Source organism: Alosa pseudoharengus, unplaced genomic scaffold (genome assembly GCF_046254945.1).
Source record: "Alosa pseudoharengus isolate Yale_2024_CS ecotype anadromous, Long Island Sound unplaced genomic scaffold, YU_APseudo_1.1 YU_APseudo_1.1_scf_5, whole genome shotgun sequence".
Classification (NCBI taxonomy): Eukaryota; Metazoa; Chordata; class Actinopteri; order Clupeiformes; family Clupeidae; genus Alosa; species Alosa pseudoharengus.
The window spans coordinates 30,533,856-30,546,192 of NW_027468837.1; the positions used below are offsets into that span (position 1 = coordinate 30,533,856).

Genomic DNA, 12,337 nt, shown 5'->3' on the forward strand with positions numbered 1-12,337 from the left:
TTTGTTTGATTTATATTGATTGTATTTCTCATGGTTATGATAGTCCAGCCAGAGAGTACTCACTTATTGCTGCAGGATGCATGTTCTGGTGCACCTGGAGCAAACACCTGTTCGGAGCTCCTGTTTAGGATGAGTGCTGGTTTGTTGTGCATGTGTCTGCTTGCCTGCATGTGTGTGTGTTTTATGTGTCTGCATGTGTGTGTGTGCATGTTCAGTTATGAGTGTGTGTGGGGGGAGTAATGGGATGTGTGTGTGTGTGCCTGCTTGCCTGCTTGCCTTGCCTGCAAACAATGGTTCCGTGTCATTCTTGTGGGGCTACATGCCCACCAAGTTTTGTGCACCCCGGTCTTTCATTGTCCCGGGAATTGTTGACAAATATTACTGAAGAAAAAAACAAACCCTGAAGAAAAAACTGGCTAAACCTATATGACTGTCGCTTTGCTGCGCACTGGTAATAATAAACTAGTAATGCATACAGAGAGCCTATGCCGCCAACTATGCACGTGGCCTACGCCGTTGGGAGGATTTATACTTGTGCTGGTGTTTCTGTGTAGCTCATCTTCACTGATTAAATCGGCACATAACTTGGGTGTCACAATTGAAGATCAGATCTTATTTGACATAATATGCCACAACATCTTGTGCAGGCCATCGTTTTATCCATACTGGACTATTGTTAGCTGTACCTTGGACTACTGTACCTTGTTAGCTGTCCCACTTGCTTGTGTAGTATGACCATTACAGTTGATTCAGAATGGTGCAGCACATCTGGTCTTTAATCAGCCAAAAAGACTCCTCTGATCAGTAGCCCAATCAAATAAACCATTTCACTGTCAATTATTTGTCAAACTGTACATAGAGATACTGTTGTAAAACATGTAGTGAAATGACATTTAGCTGCTCAGCTTTCCTGTGCAGGGATGTCCTGAGAGATCACCAACAATTTATAAGATTATTTTTATAAGGATAAAGAAAGAGATATTTAGAAAAAATTTAATGAATAGATTGAGAGAGAAGGGGAAAAAAGTGCACTGTGTGGTACATGTAAGCGCAGTATGCCAAGTCCATGTTGTTAGTTTGGTGGATTAGATTGTATTTTTCTCAGAGCCTCTGTAAGTTTTAATATGAAACCTGAAGATGAATTTAAGAATAAGAAAGAACATCATAATAGATTTTATATTCATTTGCTTTATTGGGGAATTCATATTTTATGATTCCTTGGTTGGACAGACATCGTTTGTTATTCCTGGTGATCCGGAAAAAAAATCAGTTTGTAAAAATTATAGGCAATGATGGATGTCAATCCGCAATTTCAAAGTTGTCACAGTTAGAGGTTAAAATGACTAATTCATCATTACTCATTACCAGAGGCGGACAGAGTACACAGCTTCATTACTTGAGTAAAAGTACAGATACCCTTTGCTAAATTTTACTCAAGTACAAGTAAAAGTACAACAGTCAGATGTCTACTAGTAAAAGTAGAAGTACTTGTTTTTAAAAGTACTTGAGTATCAAGGGTACAAGAGTACATTTTCTACATGTAAATATTGCATTACTACTGCCACAGTGCTTACATTTATGTACAGAAACATCCTACATGGAGTTATGAAAATTTTCATCCGATTTAGTGTTGAGTGACATTTAGAAGCAGATCATGTAGAGCAATAACAATTTGTTTTTCTAGTTGAGTACCTGTGAATGCAGCAGTCCAACACGTTCACTGGCATCCACCAGCTCCTGCTCAGCCACTTTGCGGCCTATCTCTGTCTGCTCCAGGGCAGCTCTCAGCTCCTCAATCTCAGCCAGCATTAGGGTGTTCCTGCGCTCCACCATTGCAACCTGCTCCTTCATGTCTTCCTGTCCTCTAAGAGCGTCATCAAGGTGCAGTTGGGCATCCTGTGTGAAATTATATTGGTTAAAAAAAGCATTTTAGGTTTAAAACTGTGATTTGGGGAGTGGGGTGGGGTCATTTGGTACCTTGAGCTGTCCCTGGACATTCCTGAGCTGTTTCTGAGCTTCAGCTGCCTGGCGATTGGCATGGCTGAGCTGAATCTCCATCTCATTGAGGTCTCCCTCCATCTTCTTCTTGATTCTCAGGGCATCGTTTCTGCTCCTGACCTCAGAGTCTAGAGTGCTCTGCATGGAGTCAGTGGTTAATGGTTAAGCTCCAGTTCGACTCGAAGAATCTTGGCCTCCTCATGCTCAAGTGTGCCCTATTGGACACAAAGTTTGAATTTACTATATAAAAAAGAACAATTAAAGATTTTAGAAACGATGTAGCTGGTAATTGTCTTACCTCAGCTTCCTCCAGTGCTGTCTGGATTTCTGATTTCTCAGTCTCCACTGTCTTCTTAGCCTTCTCCAGCTCATGGATGCTCTTGCCCGTCTCTCCAAGCTGCTCAGTCAGGTCAGAGATCTCCTCTGAAAAGACAATAAGGTTTGGTTGAATGCTATGAGAAAGCTTTCATCATCAAGTTTTTTACAATGACCCCACTGTATCTCATGCAGTGGTTATGTGTACGTCTTGTAGGTACAATTTTGCTAAAATCAGTGGGTACAAAACATGTTTAGTTAGTTCAGATATCTCCTCTGTATGGAACATTTGAATGAATCTGAATGTTTTTTTCAAAAGTGTCAACAACTAAGGAACAATGATATGTTTAGATAACTGTGTGTGTATGTTTATTTTCTGGGTATAATACATATGTAAATGTTGACATACGCTGTAGGTTCTTGTTCTCCCTCTTCAGGGTCTCCAGCTGATCGAGAGACTCTTCATAGGAGTTCTTCATCTTGAAGAGCTCAGTGCTGAGAGAGCGAGCCTCTTTCTGAGCACCTTCCAGCTCAGCCTGGCCCTCCTCATACTTCTGCTTCCATTCTGCCAGAACCTGGTGATATGAGGAATGCCAAATGACATGTAACCATAACCATTTATATTGACTCAAAAGCAAAACAAAATACTGATTTTATTTACCTTGTCAAAGTTTCTCTGTTTCTTGTCAAGGTTGGCAGCCAGTGCGTTTGCTTTCTCTACATCAATCATGAGGTCCTCCACTTCAGCCTGCAGTCTCTGCTTGGTCTTCTCCAGAGAGGCACACTTGGAGTTCACAGCCTCAATGCACTCTTCAGCATCTTGGAGACGCTGGGCAAGTTTTTTCCTTTAAGTAATAAATGTTTCATAGATATGAAATATAAAATGGGATTTCAGCATCTTTTGAATGGGTGAAAACAAAACACTTTTTATATATAAATACTTTTTTTTTTAACTATGTCTTACTTGGACTCCTCCAGCTCCTCAGTGCGCTGGATGGCATCAGTTTCATATTTGGTCCTCCACTGAGCCACCTAGCTGTTGGCCTTGGACATTCCACGCTGCAGCTCAGCCTTGGCCTCCTGCTCCTCCTCAAACTGCTCTCTGAGCAGGTCACAGTCATGACGGGCTGATTGGACAGCATGAGCCAGGGCGTTCTTGGCCTTTCAATAGCAGTTATATTTCAATTAAAGGAGAATTCCAGTGTGATATTGACCTAAAGTGTGTTGAAACATGATACCGAGTGTGAACGTATGTCTCATAGCTCACCTCGGCTTGTCCCCTGCACTCAGAAATCTGGCGCTAGTTAGCCAATGCTACCAACACAGTGTTTCGTTGTGGTGCCTCGGGCATCGGCCTAGCCATGCAAATAAATCACTGTTTTACACCATTTACGAGGCTCAAAGTAGCTCCATACTTCATTGGTAGACTTCCGAGGGCCTTGACATTTAAAACGAGAAATAGGGAACTTTGAAAAAGCACTGGTAGTTTATTTATAAGACGATTTATACAGACAGTAACTTAAGGAATTTTACCGTCCATCTTGAATTTAGTCACGATAAGTCGAGCGACGAGTATGAACGAACAGGTATGATAAGGGATCAGATTCCAAAAATAATTCAGTGGAAATGCATGGATTCAGTTGCTTCCGTAGCGTGGCGTCGAACTGTAAAATTCCTTAAGGTACTGTCTGTATAAATCGTCTTGTAAATAAACTACCTGTTAAGGTAAAAACTTGCATAGTGCTCTTTTAAAGACCGTTTAGACTAAAGCTGTAGTATCTTATATATATATGAAATTAATCATCCAGTTACTCACCCTGAACAAAGCAGACACAGTCTGGAAGGAACCACCTTTCTTCTTGCCTCCCTTCTTGCCACCACCACCAGCGTCTAAAATTTATGAAACCAAATATTTGATGTTTGATTAACAAACGCCTTTTAATTGGTTATTATTAGGGTGTGATATTTTTTGAGCTACTGGATCTAATGTGATACTCAAGATATGGTTTTGACAAAAACAATAAATAAGAAAAGAAAATAGTATACCATCAGCACCAGCATGAGCTGCATACAGGAGGGCCAGCAGTTTCACTGAAGACTTCTGGTACAGCTGCACAACAGTGTCGTTCAGTGGGTCCTTGTTCTTGTCCAGCCAGCCATTGATGTTGTAGTCCACAGTACCAGCATAGTGCACCAGGGAGAAGTGGGCATCTGGTTTGCCCTTTACTGGTTTGGGTTTCTAAAAGCATTTGGTTTTGCCAAGATGCTGGTCATACAGCTTGTTCTTAAAGGTAGTGTCTGAGGCCTTGGGGAACATGCACTCCTCTTCAAGGATGGAGAAGATGCCTGCTGTAAAAAACGGCTGTAAAAGAAAATCATGTTTTAAGATATTATAACATGTTTTATTTATGCTTTTGAATACAAATCAACATACAGTATATTTTATCTGTTACTTCACCTTCTCAATAAGCTCAATGCAGGCAGCCAGATCCATACCAAAGTCAATGAACTCCCAATCAATTCTTTCTTTCTTGTATTCCTCTTGCTCCAGCACAAACATGTGGTGGTTGAAGATCTGTTGCAGTTTCTCATTGGTAAAGTTGATACACAGCTGTTCAAAACTGTTGAACTGTTGTTGGAAAAACAGAACCATTATACACCTTTACTAACCAATAAATAAGATGTGGTAATAATATGACAATAAATAATAGTATAATCCAGCAATGTCCAGCACACCAATGAAGAACTGCCTTAGCTGTTTTGTGTCCAACATCTCATTGATACGGATGACCATCCACAAGAACATCTTTTCATAGATTGACTTGCACAGAGCCATGACTGAATTGTTGACCTAAGCAGTCAAAGAACAACACATGCAGTAAGTAATTATGTATAAACAGTATCACATTTAATTGATGTGAAAATATGCATAATTACCAACCTGTGGTACAGTTTGACCTTTGGTCACAAACTCATTTCCGACCTTCACTCTGGGGTAGCACAGAGCCTTCAGCATGTCAGCAGAGTTCAGGCTCAAGAGGTAGGCGATTTTATCAGCCTCTGATTGAGAACAATAATAACATCAGTGTATTTCTGTTTGACACATTTACGTAATTGTTAGAAATAAACATGGTAAATTAATAGAAAGTAACATACTATTGTTAACCATTATTTTGAATGTCTAGAAAAGCACCATACAAAATAACTGTATTATTATTATTATTATTATTATTATTATTATTAACAAAAACATTTGAAAAACCAATAGCTTTCTGTAGAATTTAATGATTTCAACATGTGATAAGTGTTCCGAGTTCATAAGACTGGAATTCTCACATATTCAGCCCTTGAAAATTTAGATCTCACCCTCTGTGCCGTCAGGATCAGCCTGCTCCTCTCTTTGCTTCTGCTTGAACTTCATGTTCCCATGATGCATCACAGCACCAGTAAGCTTGTAGATGCCTATTTTCTCCTCAGCAGAGAAGCCCAAAATATCAATGGCCGTCTAAGGAGATCAAGTTGGAATGAGGACGAATGACTCATAATCAACTTCAATGTAAAAATGAGTATTTATGTGGATGTCTTACATCTGTAGCAATGAACTCCTCCACATCATCGATGCTCTTGACGGTGATTTCACCTTGGCTGATCATTGGGAAATCATATGGGTTGGTGGTGATGAGAAGTGCCTCTAAAAACACATAAACACACACAGGTTAAATATAATTATCATGTTCCTATTAATTTCATGACTTTGAATTGACTAGACTTGACTTGACTTGACTTGACTAATTTGTTCCATATCCTACCAATCAGTTCAGCCTTGTGTCCAGTGCAGAGCTGGTAGAAGATGTGGTAGCTCCTCTCAGCAGACAGCTGGAATGTCACTCTTGACTTCTTCAGCAGATCTGTGATGTGATTTTCCCATTATGAAACATTATTATTTTGATTATATTATTTTCATCAGTGAGTTGGGATACTTACAGGTCTCAATATCAGCTGAAGCCAGTTTGCCAGATGTACCGAAATGAATCCTGATGAATTTACCCTGAGTAATATGTATTGGAAAATATATTATTTTCCTCTTTCAGCACTGTGGCACATCTCAGTGTGATTAGTAATTCACCTAATAGATCTGTCTATAAAGTAAACACTTACGAAACGGGAGGAGTTGTCATTCCTCACAGTGTTGGCATTGCCATAGGCCTCCAGCAGAGGGTTGGCTGCAATGATGCTCCAGTGACCCCTAGAGAGAACATCAGGCAATTTTAGGAAGTTGCTGCATCTTTAGCACCTTTACCGTAATCAACAATGAGCTAAATTTTTCTTTCTCACCTGCATTTTACCGGGGACTGGTTCAGCTTTCTTTGATCCTCCAGCCACTGCAATTGTTGCAAAGTACTGGATGACACGCTTGGTGTTCACAGTCTTTCCAGCACCAGATTCTCCACTGGGGATAAACAGGTAAGAAAAGCGTATTCTTACTGTAAATTAGAAATTACTTAAGCATGTGATTTACATTGCTCTTATGCAATCATGGTTACATATGTGATAAGGATGGACTGATTTTCACGATCTGAAAAGAAAAAGAAATGCTGTGTTGCCATACTGCCATTCTTCCTTTTATTAGTACATTCAGGAATACTGTATTGATAACTTTAATATCCCACCTTGAAGCATGAACTGATAGGCGTTATCAGAGATGGAGAAGATGTGGGGTGGAGCTTCAACTCTCTTCTTGCCTCTGTACCCAGCTACAACCACAGCATCGTACACTGGGAGCCACTTGTAGGGGTTCACAGTGACGCAGAACAGCCCAGAGTAGGTCTGAATGAGAATGAAAGAAAAACACATAAAATGATTATATTAGAAGCAGTTTCATTAACATCATTCAACGTATCAATCATTATTGAACCAGTGTGAAAGTTCTTCAGTGTGAATCTTACATAGATCATCCATGCTGCGTAACGCTCTTTGAGGTTGTACAGCACAGTTGGTTCACTGAGGTGGGTCATCATGGCCATGTCCTCAATTTTGTCATACTTTGGAGGATTCATGGGATGGATTTCATCCTCCTTGAGAGTGAGAGTCTAAAAGTGATCAATATGCATATGATGTTAAATTATGCATATAGTGGACTTCACATTAATCAACAGTGATATTGATTTTCAGAGATTAATGAAGTGATGAAAGCCATGTACACAACACACGTACACATTTCATCTGGAAATCCAGACAATATTTTCAGATTAATAAAAAACACATCAGTTTTCCATGTCATTGTGGAAGGAGTAAGATTCAGCTAAAGCAGATTTTCAGAATCACTTACTTTCCCACACAGAGTTTTGACAGTGGCTTTGCCACCCTCTCTTTTCTCAAGCACCCCTTTGAGGTACATCTCCTCCTTTTCAGCTACAAAGAAAGCCGTCTTGGCATCAAAGGGTGTGTTCTGGGCCTCAATGCGCTCCCTCTCCGGTTTCCGGAGATAGATGGCTGCCGGGCCAAAGCACTCCATTTCAGAGTCCCCCATGGTGACAATTCTAATGGAAGGAGATAGAAATAAAGTGTTTGTTAAATCTTGTTACTTCAAATAACATATAGCCTATGCTTCTTTTTGTTACTTCAAATAACATATAGCCTATGCTTCTTTTTGTTACTTAAAATAACATATAGCCTATGCTTCTTTTTGTTACTTCAAATAGCCTATGCTTCTTTACTGGAGTTGCTCATCATTCTCACACTGCTATATTTTCCAGATATTTCCTTTGGCATCATAATTTCCTGCTCTCCCCACTCCCAGATGTATACACATATGTTTTTCTTTTGGTATTGTATGAACATCTAGCAAAGTATGGGTTCATGCACTCCTTTGCCAAATATATCAAAGTTCATCTTAAGCATCTATTAAATGAGGCTCATTGAAATCTCAGTTTAATCCTATTGGAATAGCCCCCACTCCTAGTGTACCTTTGCTCTTGTCAAGAGTGCAGTCAAGTAGTTGTCAGTCAGCAATGACAGGTAGAGAAGATCTGCAAAACATATATGTATTAAAATATTACAGTGTGCATTTATGACAGGAGAGGTCCAAATTAGAGATGTCCATTTTTCGTTAATGGTGCATAATGAGCTGAAGTAGTCCAGAGAAGTGCCACTCACCTTCAGTGGGTCTGGGTCAGTCCTTGGGGAAGCCCAGAGCTGCAGGTTTATATAGACGTCCCTGTGACCAGTCAGCAAAACACTAACTCTAGATATGGTCATGCACTACTTGATACTATCATAGTGCCTGATATTTACACTGTAATTATTTTTATCATGACAACACACTTACATCAATAAATGTTTGGCTCCTCAATATATCTGGTTTCATCAATACGAAATACAGACAACCATTTCTCCACAATGTCACCAAAGTTGGCATTACAATAAATATTTACCCAAAATGTACCACTGTTGATTAATGCCTATGTTAAAAAACATATAGGCATGTATTTAATTCAAATTAATTCAAGATGTTTGATTGTGTTGATTGGTCTGAAACAAATGTTTATTGTTTAAATGACGTTTGCTGAGGTAACAATGGCTAGTGATATTCTTCTTTGATGCAATTTGTCATTCTCCACAACAGTGTGCTCTTTTTCAGGTTTTATGTTGCTGAGAGGTTTTATGAAGCAGTGAACTGTGGCCTCTTTTAGCTGTGGAGATGAACTGAAATGTCAGAAGGATCTTGTTGCAATAGTCACAATGCTTGTAATCCTGAGAAAAACATGAGAGGCATTATTTTTTAACTTGGTGGTCCAAGAATAAACAAAACCACCTTTTTAGATTTAGTCTTGCATCGTTTAATTTTTGAGTTTAATGTAAATTACATATAGACATATTCTGGTCCTTTTTTCACAACACAATTGTCTACATACATTCAGAGATAAGAAATTCACATTAAGTAGTCAAAATATGTGTAAAGTAAAGGTTAGTATACCAGTACAGCAACCTGTTTAATAGGTCTGTAATCCATACATTTGCCAGGCTGTTTTCAATTTTTCAATTCTTACATTGTTGCGGCCTGTAAGATGAATGAACTCAACTGAAGTCTAGTGTGTAACCTACATACTGGATAACTACATGTACTGGAATTTGCTTTGTAATATTGTGTTGGCAATTCACCCATGGCAACAGTAAAATAAAGGTGCTTTGAAGATTTAACTGGATGCAAGAATTATAGTGTTGACACATAACAGGCACATATGCATTTGATAATCATGTGCAGTCGGGAAATGCCTCAGAGCAAATACTGTAGCCTAGTTACTTCACTGTAATTCAGTCAGGATAATCACCTAAATGACAAATATTGAAAAATAATAATAAATGGTGATAACTTTATCTCAAAAGATAGTTGCTCACGCAGGATCCAGTTTAAAACTCATTCTCCTGCTTATCTGACTGATATCCAACACATGCTATTCAAGACACATGTCACCCAAACATTTTTCAAGACACATCGTGCCCCAACTCTGGAATGGCCTACCTCCATTTATCATGTTTACCAGATCCATCTTCATTTGTAGTCTGTATTTGTATGTTTTTATTATGCACTTCTAATGTGTAGTGTGTCTTGTGTGTTTGAACATTGTGTCTTGCGTATATTGTATATTATATTTTCCATCCCTTGTAAACCACCCTTTTGTACTTCCCTTTTGGGCATCCCTTGGTGTTCTTCTGTGGAAAACACTTTCTGAATAAAATGTAGGCCTACTTGCTTATTAGAATTGCCAAAGAAAGAAATAGGTATGTAGGTACAGTACACCAGATCACAGAGCCATTCACTTTTATACATGGCTTCTACATCACCGCTTCACTATGTGCTTTGGCATAAGGCCTTTACCTAATATATCTCATAAATCCTATAATTGAAGATTTATTATTTTGCATCTTGTGTTTATGTTGAGTTTGAAAGTCAATCCTCTTTTGGCACAATCATGTTGGCAAAAACCTAACTATGTGGTCATAAGTTCTAAATTAGGTCAATAAAACCAATAAAATGTGATAACTGATATGCTTAGCTGAAATATAAGTACTTATTTGGTCGAAAGACAAGTATAGCCTCTCTTATGAAATAGGTCAATGAAACCAATAACATGGCATCACTGTTAGGCTACATATTTGCTAGCTGGCATGCACACCCTTACTTTGAGCTGACATTATCTTCCCTGTGAAGAAGGCAAATGTCCATTTCGGTCTGTTATTTCATTTGATATGTGGACATGTGCTGAAAAGTTGACCACTCAAATTTGGAATGTTTCCCTTCACATGGCTAATTAAAGAAACATGTTTTTAGTGTCAATAAGGCCCAGCAAACTTAAAATGTTTACCCACTGCACTTGTGTGCTGGTTGGTAGGATTGACTAACCTTTTTATTCTATCAATCAATCAATCAATCAGGCAATCTATCTATCTATCTATCTATCTATTTTATTCTGAAATGATTGATTGTGAAACAAAAATGTCTTGCCAGTGTTTTATATAACATTTGCTGGGCCATAGGAGGGGTACACACCTTTAAAAATGTGTGTAACCTGGTTGCCTTGGAATTTTGAGTTGATTTAACATAATACAATAAGTTAGCTAAATGAGGCGATTAAGTTGTGTCAACTCAAGATGGTTGATCTGACAGTAACACTTTACTTGACGGGTGAGTTCATAACACATTCATAGCAGCTGTCATAAACAGCACATAAACAAAGTCCTTTTAGGCAAGTCCCTCCACTCGGCGGCCATATACCAACGCTTTTTGGGCACTCATCGGGCACAGTCTTTGGGTCGAACTGCGCGTGCGCAAGGCTTCACGACACCAATCTTGCTCCAGCGGCGAGATCACAACACATGATTGGCACGATGTCTTCACAACACACCATATGATTGGCTCAATGTATTCACATCACACCACATGATTGGCTCAATGTATTCATATGTCGACGTTTTGCCGAGGAAGGGGTGGGATATGTGTAGACAACGGCCATATTGGCGTGACAAACTAGCCCCATGCATTTCTATGGAGTATTTTTTGAGTGCTGTGTCTCCACATTAGAAAGTCTCTGACATAAAGCATTCATGACTGTTTCAATTGATGGACTTTTATTTTGATAAATTGTCATCGTTCTGTTTTCCACATTCATGAAAGGTTTGGTATGAATGTTAAGTCAAGTCTCATGAAACAGTCATGAATGCCTTATGTGCAGTTTATGACCGCTGCTATGAATGTGTTATGAACTCACCCCTCAAGTAAAGTGTTACCGATCTGACTAATATGACCTGTTCCATCAACTAAGGAGTCATTGTTAACACAACATTCTATTTAGTGAATGCAACTTAAATTATCATATCATATCAACTAACCTAGTTGTGTTGAGTCAACTCAAGTTGTCATAAACTTAGCAACATATAAAGTGGTACTGATTATTTTGAATTTGTATTGACCAAACTTTTTACCTTAGATCAACTTCATAAAACTTGTTCCACAAAAGTAACCTGCAATAGACGCTGCAATAGAAACCTGTGCTGATATGTCGTGAAATATGCACTTTATTGTTTGTTAATTGAATCTCAAACAATTACAATGATCCCTTTTGACGAAGGATTAACAAAGAATGAAGTCTTAAAAAAAAAAAAAAAAATGTCGACTGTTAATTCTCTATCGTCCATAACTATGATTTCACAGGAAATGATAAATGGTGGATTTTGGTGGAGCTTTTTACTGTAGGTACAGACCCCGATTAATAATTTCAAATAATTAGTAATAATAATTAATAATAATTCTCCATATCAATAATAACTCCACCTGCAGTTTCCTAAATAATTTCCAATTTATTTCCAATGAAGCATTGTCTTATTTTCTGCAGCATTTAAATGTCAAAGATGATATTAAGAAATACAACTTAAAAATGTCTAGAAGTTGACTGATCTCTCTGTTAGGATTCATTAATGAGGGGGCGCTGTGGTGCAACAGGCTACAACGCCCGTACCATGAACG

The 12,337-nt window shown here is 38.6% G+C and overlaps 1 pseudogene; it reads right to left on the reverse strand.

Moving 5' to 3' along the window:
• Nucleotides 1-901: 901 nt before the first annotated feature.
• Nucleotides 902-7,843, reverse strand: LOC143104886 (myosin heavy chain, fast skeletal muscle-like; annotated as a pseudogene).
• Between the last annotated feature and the right edge of the window lie 4,494 nt (nt 7,844-12,337).